The sequence below is a fragment of the Equus caballus genome, chromosome 8, assembly GCF_041296265.1.
Source record: "Equus caballus isolate H_3958 breed thoroughbred chromosome 8, TB-T2T, whole genome shotgun sequence".
Taxonomy (NCBI): domain Eukaryota; kingdom Metazoa; phylum Chordata; class Mammalia; order Perissodactyla; family Equidae; genus Equus; species Equus caballus.
This window is the reverse complement of record NC_091691.1, coordinates 3,009,035-3,019,908: the sequence shown is the minus strand read 5'-3', so window position 1 is coordinate 3,019,908 and position 10,874 is coordinate 3,009,035. Positions and strand designations below refer to the sequence as shown.

At 52.8% G+C, this 10,874-nt stretch overlaps 1 long non-coding RNA gene across 1 annotated transcript; it reads right to left on the bottom strand.

Moving 5' to 3' along the window:
* Positions 1 to 1,395: 1,395 nt before the first annotated feature.
* LOC111774585 (uncharacterized) lies at positions 1,396 to 9,749 on the bottom strand. The gene is made up of 4 exons (XR_002809590.2): positions 9,384 to 9,749; positions 8,919 to 8,973; positions 7,464 to 7,723; positions 1,396 to 3,252 (listed from the first exon to the last, which is right to left on the bottom strand). It is a non-coding gene; the product is annotated as an uncharacterized lncRNA (long non-coding RNA).
* Positions 9,750 to 10,874: the final 1,125 nt, after the last annotated feature.

Sequence of the window (10,874 nt, the reverse complement as noted above, 5' to 3'; positions counted from 1 at the left end):
CACATGAAATATTCACCGGATAGCACACATTCCAGGTAAAAAAGAAAAATCACACCTCAACAGATTTAAAACAACAGAAAGCAAATAAAGTATGTTCTCAGACCAAAAATGACATTAAAGTAGGAAACAAAAACAGAAAGATAGCTGGAAAACCCCAAAATATTTGCAGATTAAACAATAGATGGGTGAAAAAAAAGATGTCTCAAGAGAAACTGCAAATATTTTCCACAAAATGAAAATGAATATACAACTAATAAAAATGTGTGGAATGCAGTGAAAGCAGAACCTGGAGGGAAATTTATGGCAGTAAATGCACATGTTAGAAAAAAAGGGGCTGGCTCCATGGCTGAGTGGGTAAGTTCGCCCACTCCACTTCGGTGGCCCAGAGTTTTGCTGGTTCAGATCCTGGGCGCGGACATGGCACTGCTGATCAGGCCATGCTGAGGCAGCGTCCCACATGCCACAACCAGAAGGACCTACAACTACAATATACAACTATGTACTGGGGGGCTTTGGAGAGAAGAAGAAGGAAAAATCAAAAAAGAAGACGATGGGCAACAGATGTTAGCTCAGGTGCCAATCTGTAAAAAAAAAAAAAAGATCTGACACAATAAGCTAGAGAAAGAAGAACAAAGGAAGCCTAAAGCAAACAGAAGAAAGGAAATAATAAAAATTACCACAGAAATTAATGACACTTAGGGGCCAGCCCAGTGACCTAGTGGTTAAGTTCGCACGTTCCGCTTCGGCGGGAGGTCACTGGCTTGGATCCCTGACGGGTATTTATGCACCGCTCATCAAGCCATGCTGTGGTAGGCGTCCCACATATAAAGTAGAGGAAGATGGGCATGGATGTTAGCTCAGGGCCAGTCTTCCTCAGCAAAGAGGAGGATTGGCAGCAGATGTTAGCTCAGGGTAATCTTCCTCAAAAAGAAAAAAGAAATTAATGACACTGGAACAGGAAAATCAATAGAGAAATCAATAAAACCAAAACTAGCTCTTAAAAAATATTTTAAAAAACGGATAAACCTCAAGCCAGGCTAGCTCAGAAAAAAAAAAAGAAACACAAATTACTAATATCAGAAATGAGAAATGGGCTATGATTACTGATCCCATGAGCATTAAAAGGATAATAAAGAAATATTTGATAGTTAATATCTTCCCTGACGAGTTCTTTTGGATCTATAGCAAATCTTGAAATGAACTAATTCAAATCTTGCCCTGACCCTTTGACAGCTGGCTTCTAACTCAGATAACCAAAATATTGATGAGGATGTGAGAATCATTTCCATCTAGTAAGACTCTATCGTGCATAAATTAGACATCAGCAAAATGAGAAACTTTTGGGATTCAAAGGACACCATTAAGAATGTGAAAAGATGATCCACAACAGAGAGACAAATTTGTAAATCGTATATTTGATAAGAAACATACCTAGAATATATAAAGGACAGTAGCAACTCAGTTATAAAAAGACAACCCAATTTAAAAGTGGGCCAATGAGCTGAACAGACATTTCTCCAAGACGACACACAAATGGCCACTGAGCACATGAAAAGATGTCCAACATCATCAGCCATCAGAGAAATACCAATCAAGGCCACAGAGAGAAGCCATTTCACACCCACAGCGTGGCTAGAATCAAAGACAGACGGTGAGTGTGGGTGAGGACGTGGAGGAACTGGGACCCTCACACGCTGCTGCAGGAACGGGAAACGGTGCAGGCGCTTTGTAGAAGGTCCTCCTGGCATCCAAACAGGGACACAGAGAGTGACCATCTGACCCAGCAGTTCCGCTCCCAGGTGTGCGCCCAAAAGAAATGAAAGCAGATGTCCACGCAGAAACTTGTGCAGGAATGTTCACAGCAGCCACAGTCATAAAAGCCACAAAGTGGGCACAACCCAAATGTCCCTCACCTGAGGAAAGGAGAAATACATCGTGCTACAGCCACACCATGGATATTATTCAGCAATCAAAGCAATGAGGGGCTGACACACGCCACAACACGGATGGACCCTGAAACCATTACGCTGAGGGAAAGGAGCCAGACACAGAAGGTCACACACTGTGTGATTCCATTCACAAGAAATGTTCAAAACAGGCCAATCCATAGAAACAGAAAGTGGATTTGTGTTTGCCTAGGCCCTAGGGGCTGGGGGAAATGGGACTGTCTCCTAAAGAGGAGGGTATTTCTTTAGAGGGATGGTGGAAAGCTTCCAGAATCGACTGTGCTGATGTTGCACAATTCTGTGAATATATTAAAAAACCACGAATTGCATGCCTTCAAGTGTGACTTGTATGTGAACCATTTCTCACTAAAGCTGTTCCCATGATTAAAAGACAGCATTGTGTGTCGTCAGCACAGAACGTAACCCCCAGAAAGGAGCACGGAATCTCGTTCACTCACTTTAAAGGATCTGAACTAGGGCAATGAAACCCAGAGGAATTCTATTAGCTAACGATCTGGGTGGCAGGAAATCCTGAAATACTCACGAGGATGTCCATGTTTTAATTTTTAGAAAAAGGCAAAAGGTTTAAAAACACATATTGACAAGTGTCAGGAAAGAATCATCATCGTTCAGGGGGAGGGGACACAGGGAAGTCATCAAACGGAAAGATTGTCAGTTTGTGTCACACGGATCCATACCCTGAATGTGAAGGTGGACCCACATCCATCACTGCTCCAGCCCTAAAGATCACCTCAAAGTCATCTTTGATTTTAACAATTAATAGTACCTCTTTCTTAAGCATTAGTTTGTGAAAAACCAAAATATTAAAAGATAAACATTTTGGAATCATGAAGAATTTGATTTTGCAGATTCCCAGTTTTAAAACTATAAACTTGTGAGGAGTCCATTTCATAGGTACTGAAGGGACTCTCCTCCTCGCCTTTGGAGTGGATTCCAGACATGACAGACACCTTAGGAGACAAGTGAAAAGAATCCACAGTGTTTGTAAAGGGCTCTTTGTTGACCCTGAATCCAACCCTAAACGCTCTATCAGACAACAGACACAAATGCGGGTCAGCATGGCCAGCAGGCAGAGAAACGAGGATCATGGGAAATTCAGTACTTTGCAGTGATGGTGAGGGCGCGTGTCTATTAAAATCCATCAGGCTGGGGCTGGTGCCGTGGCCGAGTGGTTAAGTTCTCGCGCTCCGCTGCAGGCGGCCCAGGGTTTCATTGGTTCAAATCCTGGACGCAGACATGGCACTGCTCATCAAACCACGCTGAGGCAGCGTCCCACATGCCACAACTAGAAGGACCCACAACAAAGAATATACAACTATGTACTGGGGGGGCTTTGGAGAGAAAAAAGAAAAAAATAAAATCTTTAAAAAAAATAAAATTAATAGAATTTAAAAAAAAATTTTAAAAATCCATCAGGCTTTAATGTGCCTTCCACGAGTAAGCAAATACAAATACAAAGACATCCGGATTTGTCACAAAGCTGTGCACCTGTTCTTGATGCCAATCGTTGTCCCCCTTCAGTTCACATGACCATCACTGACCACAATACGCTCCCCTGGGAGCACACCACTCACCAGGGCCAAGGTGCCTGTGGTGCTGGTGCCACCGAAGTCCCGGCTACTTAGCCAGGTGACACCTGCAACCCCCACCTCCCCACTTCTGTCCTGGGAAGGTCAGGAGGGCCCCCATCCTACCCCAGCCAAGGGGCTCTCCAGTGGCTGTCATGATACAGTCAGGGTTCAATGACTTTGGAGGCCTAGGGTCACCAAGTACGAATGCATAAAGAAGCTGCCCTCTACCCTCACTATGATCGTATCAAGGAGCATTCTTGACACTGAAAAGGAAGGATGTCGTTTCCAGAATAAAGGACAGGCCTTCCCAGGAAACAGCAGTTGCCAAGCTCCCCATGACATGTGCGTGCACATAATATACAAATCGCACTCACCCCACCTTTCTAAGGGGTTCCCTCCTCCCTAAATGGAGATGGTGAGAAACCTGCCCCCAGGGGTGTGGTGAGAAATGAGCACCGGGAAAGTGTGAATCCAGCCCCAGCACAGAGCGAGAGGGAAGACATGTCAGCTGCTTGATTCTCACACACTTGTCTCCTCCAGGCCTTGATCTGCTCACTGCCCGCCGTCAGGGAAGACTGTCATAGGCCAGCATGGGGCAGAGCCTGGCCATGGTGACCAGGCCTTGGAGAGGCCCGGGTGGGGACACCAAGTCACGACGCAGGGGCCCTATGGCGTCATTAGTACAATGCAGCTCGGGTCCACTCTGCACTAACCTGCTTTGTACCAAGCACAGCGCTGGGCGGCCACAGTCAGGAGCAAGACAGCTCCTGCCCCCCAGGAATGTCAGACCCAGGGAAAGGAGAACCAATGACGGCCTCAGACATCCGATGATCACTGACCTAGTGCTTCTTGTAGAGGTTTAAACAGAAACGTAAAGAAGCAGGGCATTTGAAACACAGTCAACAGAAATTAGAGGAAAACATAAAAATGAAATCATCTGGCTAAATGAGCATTGCAGATGCTCATTCCACTTGCAGACATTGTAGCTGTGACCGTTGCTAGAATTACCTAAAACCCTGTGAAGACGCTAGAACAGCGGAACATCCTTATTTACCTCCTGAAGTGGGGGAGTCGTTTGCTCGTGGAAGTTTGGCAGGATGCTCGGGGCCTGTGACGGCTGCTGGCTGAGTGTGCAGCAGAGGGAGCAGAACAGAACCACTCAGCGAGGGAGCCAAGCACACTGAGGGGGAGACTCCACCCAGAGCGGGGCTGTCATCACCAGTTCCCAAATGACCTCTTATGCAATCTGACCCTCCCCCAAAATCTGCGCCGAGGGGTCATTTTATTCATGGAGACCCACGTGAGCACCCCATGTTCAAGCTCTGGAACAGCAGGACATCGACTGGCTGACAGATACCAGGACCCGGCCTTGGTCCTCTATCCAGCGGGTGCCCTGGTGCCAACAGCGAGCCCACCCTGATCTGCCCGAAGCCAATGGTGATGGTAGCAGCGGAGGTGAAACCTTTAATGACTGACGGGGCAGGACATGATATCCAGCAGGGACCCCCGTCAGCCAGGAGGAAATACTGAGTGGTCATGGCTCTGCTCTGTCTCAGAGGACATGGGTGGATGTGGGCTGGGAGATGGGGTGTGGGTGGGACTGGGTCTAAGGGCCAGTGGTGACGCGCCCTGTTTGGGCTGGTCTGGAGAGCAGGAATAGGAGGCTGGGGTCTGAGGATCTGGGCGCTTCTCCAAGTGTCCTGGCCTCTCAGCAGAATGTGGGGGGGGGGGGGGCTGAGGGGTGAGGGCACCTCCACCCCACCACACACACACACACACAGGGACAGTGCTTGGAATGCAAAGAAGGAAATGCTGAGGGCAGGGTCAGCCCCAGGAGGCAGGTGCCTCAGGGCCCCAAGAAGAGCAGAACTACAGTCCCCGCCACAGCAGGAAGGCCTGAGGGTCTCACCCGAGAGCAGGAGCCCCAGGGCTCACTGCACCAGCCCCACAGGAAGGCCAGCAGCACAGCACAGGCGGGCTCACGGGAGGCGTAGGAGGAGACCAGGAGGGACATGATGGCCGTGGGGCCCAGAGTCACATCCCGGGAGGTGCCAGGAAGACCTACACGAAGCACCCATGAAGGCAGAGTAGAGGCCAGACTGTTGGGGAGAGAGAGCGATGAGCCCCCAGGAGGCACACGGCACGCCCATGGCATCCCTGGTGTAGACATCTGAGCACAGGGGTCTGTGTGTCCATTGGGTACGTTGGGCACAGTAGCGCACACAGGCAGGGTAAACGCTCACCCTCTATCACCCACGAGTGTGACCTGCAGTGACCAGGGGACCTCTTTTCTTCCCGTACCCATCTGGTACCACCTGGGTGACACCTCCGGGAGCACAAAGGCCTGTGTGCCTCTGTGTGAGTGTGTGAGTCTGAGGAAGTGTTCTTAAGGCCACGGTGGGTCATCCCGCTGGCCCCCTCACACAATCCAGAAGTAGCTCAATGCCTGTGTGTGACAAAAGCAGGTATAGGGGCATGTGTCACATGCTCAAAATTGTAAACTGAGGCTTCTTGGCCAGATGGGGCTGGAGCCCTGGGTGCCCCACTGCCTGGAGGGGATACTGTGCATTTCTCCTCGGCTTCTGGGTGGACACTGAGGCCCATAGTGGGGTCAGGCCATGGGCAGAGCATGTGGCCAGCAGCAGGGCAGACATCTCACCTGGGGCAGAAGTCAGGCCCCTCAGCACAGGCCAGCGCCTGGGGTATGACCTTGAGCCCCACCTAGAACCTGGCCATTAAGTCCACCTTCAGCCACAGCACACAGCAGTTGCACAGCCAGGCCAGGATGGGCAGCCTCCTCTGCAGGGCCGCAGCGGGGCAGCAGAGGGCCTGTGGGGCCATGAAGGGTACCGTGGGCCTGGCCTGAGCCAGCACCTTCACTGAAGAGGGCACGCACCGGGTGGGCCTGCAGGTGACACAGAGCAGCAGCCAGGGTCCCAGCTTCAGAGAACCCAGCAATAGGGTGGGGGTCCAGGGCATCAGCAGAGGCACAATCTGTCTCCCCTCCAGGGGGTCTGACCCAGATGGGTTAAATGGCCCCTTGCTGGTCTGAGAGGAAGCCAACAGGCTGTGCAGAGGGGCCTCCACCAAGGTGGGCCGTCCCCTCCCCTGCTCACTGCTCTCCCCAAATCCCCCTGCCCAAACCCTGGGCGCCTTCTCTCCCTCCATCAGCGCTGGCCCAGAAGAACTCGGTGAAGAATTTCTCAGTGAGAAGCCGAAATGCTCATTAGACTCAGGGCTTCTCCTCCGGGAGAATTTGTTTGCTTTTTTTTCCTCCCCAGGGAATTTAACCGGGAGCAGCACAGAGAGAAGCCGGGTCCGGGGGGCACCCTATCTGGGTGGCGGGGAGTGGGTTGGGGGACCGGAGGTCCTGAGGGACTGGGGTTTCCAAGTGTGCACCATGGGGGGCTGCACCCACTGAGGGGGACTATAGTGCTGTGCGGGGTTTCTCACATCTGAGGACAGGCCTTACCCCACCCCCCACCTGTGGCGTTCGCATCCCTAGAGGGACCCCAGGGGTTCTAGTTGGTTCTCAGAGAAAGTCTCGGTTAATTCTGGGTGCGCAGCATCCTCTCGCATCCTGGCGCCCCCTGCCGCAGAGCGGCCCCAGACCACCCCTCACCCAGGGGCCTCGCGAACCTGCTCCGGGCAGAACCCGGCCCCCACCCCCGGAAGCCGCTTGCCCCGAATCCTGGGGTCTAAGAGTAGGGACATCACCCAGACTGCGGTCCACCGGCCGCAGGCCTTGAGGACGGCGGGGACCTGGATGGGGACATGGTTTGTGAGGAATCGAGATCCCTGTGGGAGGCGCCCTGCGCCACTGGATTCCTGAGCAGCCCCTCGCGTTGTCGTCCCCCGTCGCCCCCCGCCCATCCCCAGCAGCTCGCCCACCTCGCTCTGGGCCCGCTGCCCGCAGCAGACCCACCTCGCACCGCAGCTCTGGGGGCTCCCGACGCCGCCGCATCCAGGTCTGCAGGAATCCGAGAACTTCGGGTGCAACGGGCGGGGCCGGGGCTTAGAGGGGCGGGACAGGCTACAAGGGCGGGGCCCGGCGGGAACTTGAACGCAGGGCAGGGTCGAGGTCAGAAGCCACCATCCCGTGCCCTCCTAGGGCCAGCTTGCTGGGTGCTGCTGCTACTGGCACTGGGCGTGGCCCCAGAACGTGCTGCAGATCCTTCGTGAGTGCTGTAGGGGACAAAGGCTCAGGGAGGTGAAGTGACTTGCCCAGGGTCACAGAGCTAGTGAGTCGGCCAGATCCTAAACCTGGGTCTGTCTGAGTTCAGCTCTTCACAAATCATCATTCTGCCTCCCTCTCGTAAAATAAACAAAGCAAATAAATAAAACGAGTCGCTACTGGCCTGGCTGTGGGGACCATTTGCAGGAGAAAAGCAGGTCAGAGGATTGGGGGAATCACATCCCCGGGACCTGCTGTAAAAGGTCCTGAGCCGCTGGAACAGCTTCTTCTGGGTCCTGAGAGTACCATTTGCCTGGGGCTCCCCTGCGGGCCCCCTGGTGTGGGCTGGGCCCTTGGCTGATGTAGAAGTTGGTCCCAGGCCAGGGTCCCCTGAGGTCTGTGCCACCCCTGGGTGCAGGGGGCAACAGGTGCCACCCACTCCCCCAGGCAGAAGCAGAGACCCACCCAGACGAATATGCAGACAAAAGGCCCGAGCGACATTCCGGGTGTGACCTGGCGACTGAGAACGGGAGGAGCAGCTGGCCCAGGAGCCACTGAGGTAGGATCTGCGGGAGGTAAGGACCCAGGGCAGCCTCTCTCCTCCTCCCCTCCTCGTGTGTGTGTGTGTGTGTGTGTGTGTGTGTGTGTGTGTAGATGTCATCTCCTCTCCCCTGCTGTTTTTCTCTCTTCCTCGCCCTCTCCTCGCCCCCTCCTCCCTGGCAGCTCTGGCCCATTTCTGCTTCTCTCTCTACTTGCTGCCCCCTCTTTCCCAGCCACCCGCCCCTGTGTCCAGGGCAAAAGGGGTCACCTCTTGGCTCCTGAGTGTACACACCCTTGTCCACCTTTCCTGTGCACACAGGCCAGTATCCATCAACCTCAAGTCTCTCCCCTGGGAGAGGGGTCAGGGTGGGCCCAGTGGGGGTCAGGGGTCCACCTTGGCCCCCTCAGCCATGTGCAAACATGGCTGCCTGGGCTTGAGGGCCACTGCCCAGAGGACAGGCACCACTCTTGCACCCAGGCCTGCGTGGGGCTGCCCAGCACCTTGTCCCCCTCCCCACTACCCCCTGACAACCTCCACAACCTACACGGAGGAAGGCAGGGCAGGAGCCAAGTTCTGCCCAGGCCTCGAAGCCTAGTTTGGACCCAGCTCAGGATATGAACTCATGCCAGACCACCTGGGTCCACATCTTCGCTCCAACAACTCACCAGCTGGGTGACCTGGGACAAGGGATTAATCCTCTGCTCGCCTCGGTTCCCCCATCTGCAAAACAGGGGACACAACAGTACCTGCTTCTCAGAGTCCTTGTGAGGACTGAACATAGATTAACGTATGTGAAGAATTTAGCACGGCTCCTGGTACAATGGAGCTCTGTGCGCGTGTTTGTGATCATCATCATCATCACTATGTGATAAGAGGTCAGTCACGCCCTTCAGCCAAGGAACACCTGCACCACACCTGCACTTGACCACACTGAGTTTATCACTCGTTGCCATGTGGGAGAACACAAACCATGCGGAAGCGCAGGGTATCTCCATAAGAGGGTGGTACAAGGAAACTATGATCAGATCGGGTTCTAATGGGTGCTTTTGACAAGGGTCCAAGGCAGTTCCAGATTGGGTGCTGTCAGAAAAGGGAGAAAGTTCTATGAGTAGGTATCTTATACACCTTACCTATGGGGAGGGTAGAGAAGAGACTCTCCTCCCAGAATGACTCCTGAGTGGCGTCTGGACACAAACAGCACAAATGCATGGAAACTCCACCAAGACTAGAACTGTCGACAAAAGGCAAGACAGAATGTGCAGTCTGATCTTCACTGTCTTGAAGGCTTGATTAAGCAACAGAAAAAGAAAAATGGGGGCTGGCCCCGTGGTCGAGCGGCTAAGTTCGCGCGCTCCGCTGCAGGCGGCCCAGTGTTTCGTTGCTTCGAATCCTGGGCGTGGACATGGCACTGCTCATCAAACCACGCTGAGGCGGCATCCTACATGCCACAACTAGAGGGATCCACAACGAAGAATACAAAACTATGTACCTGGGGGCTTTGGGGAGAAAAAGAAAAAAAATAAAATCTTTAAGAAAAATGAACATTCTGCAGAAGATTTCAATAGAAACCAGAGTCTCACAACATGATGAGTAAACTGTCCAGGACTCCATCCAAAATTACACAACACGGGGGCTGGCCCCGTGGGTGAACAGTTAAGTTCACACACTCCGCTTCAGTAGCCTGGGGTTCCCCCGTTTGGATCCTGAGCACAGACCTACTCACCGCTCATCAAGCCATGCTGTGGTGGCATCCCACATGGAAGAGCTAGAAGGACCTATAACTAGGATATACAACTATGTACTGGGGCTTTGGGGAGAGAAAAAAAAAAAAGAGGGAGACTGCCAACAGATGTTAGCTCCAGGCCAATCTTCCTCAGCAAAAAAAGTGCACCTTAAATAAATAAATAACCCACAAAGATTAAGAAAATCTACCACCTCTCTAGAGAAAAGGCAGTCCACAGATCCAGCCCTGAAATAACCTATACAAAGGACCTCTCAGACAAAGCAGCTCTTCCAACCAGGCTCAATGTACCAAATACAAATTTCTCAAATTCGTGGAAAGAAACACGTTCTCAGCAGAGAAATAAAAAGTATGCAACAGGGGCCTGAGGGCCCAGCGCCTGGGCAGTGGGCAGGTCAGTTGTTATGATGTCCCCATTTTACAGGTGAGCAGTCAAGGCTTGGAGACAAAGTAACTGCTAGAATGACAGGAGCCCGTTGGGGTCCACCACAGCCAGACCTGTGGCTCACCACTCACCCTCGCAGCCTGGTGCCCAAGGTCAGCAGGCCTTATGACCTCTATTCTGATGCCCCCATGGGAGGCTCCTGGTGTGGGGCAAAGATGCTGGTCCAAGTGGGAGGAACAGGAAAGGCTGCAAGGAGGAAGGGCCTTGGGGTAGCCTTGAACCACAGGGAGCAACAAGCTGCTCTCACCCTGCAGCACTTCCTCGAAACCACAGCTGACAGATGAGGAGACTGAGGCTCAGAGAGGCAGGGGGCAGACTGAGCAGCTTAGCCCACGAGTGGTCACATGCTAGGTACCCCAATGTGCAGTAGCGGCCCACCTGCCACTCAGCCCAGTGATGGACAGGCCTGCTGCTGGGCTGAGCCCTGGAGGAGAG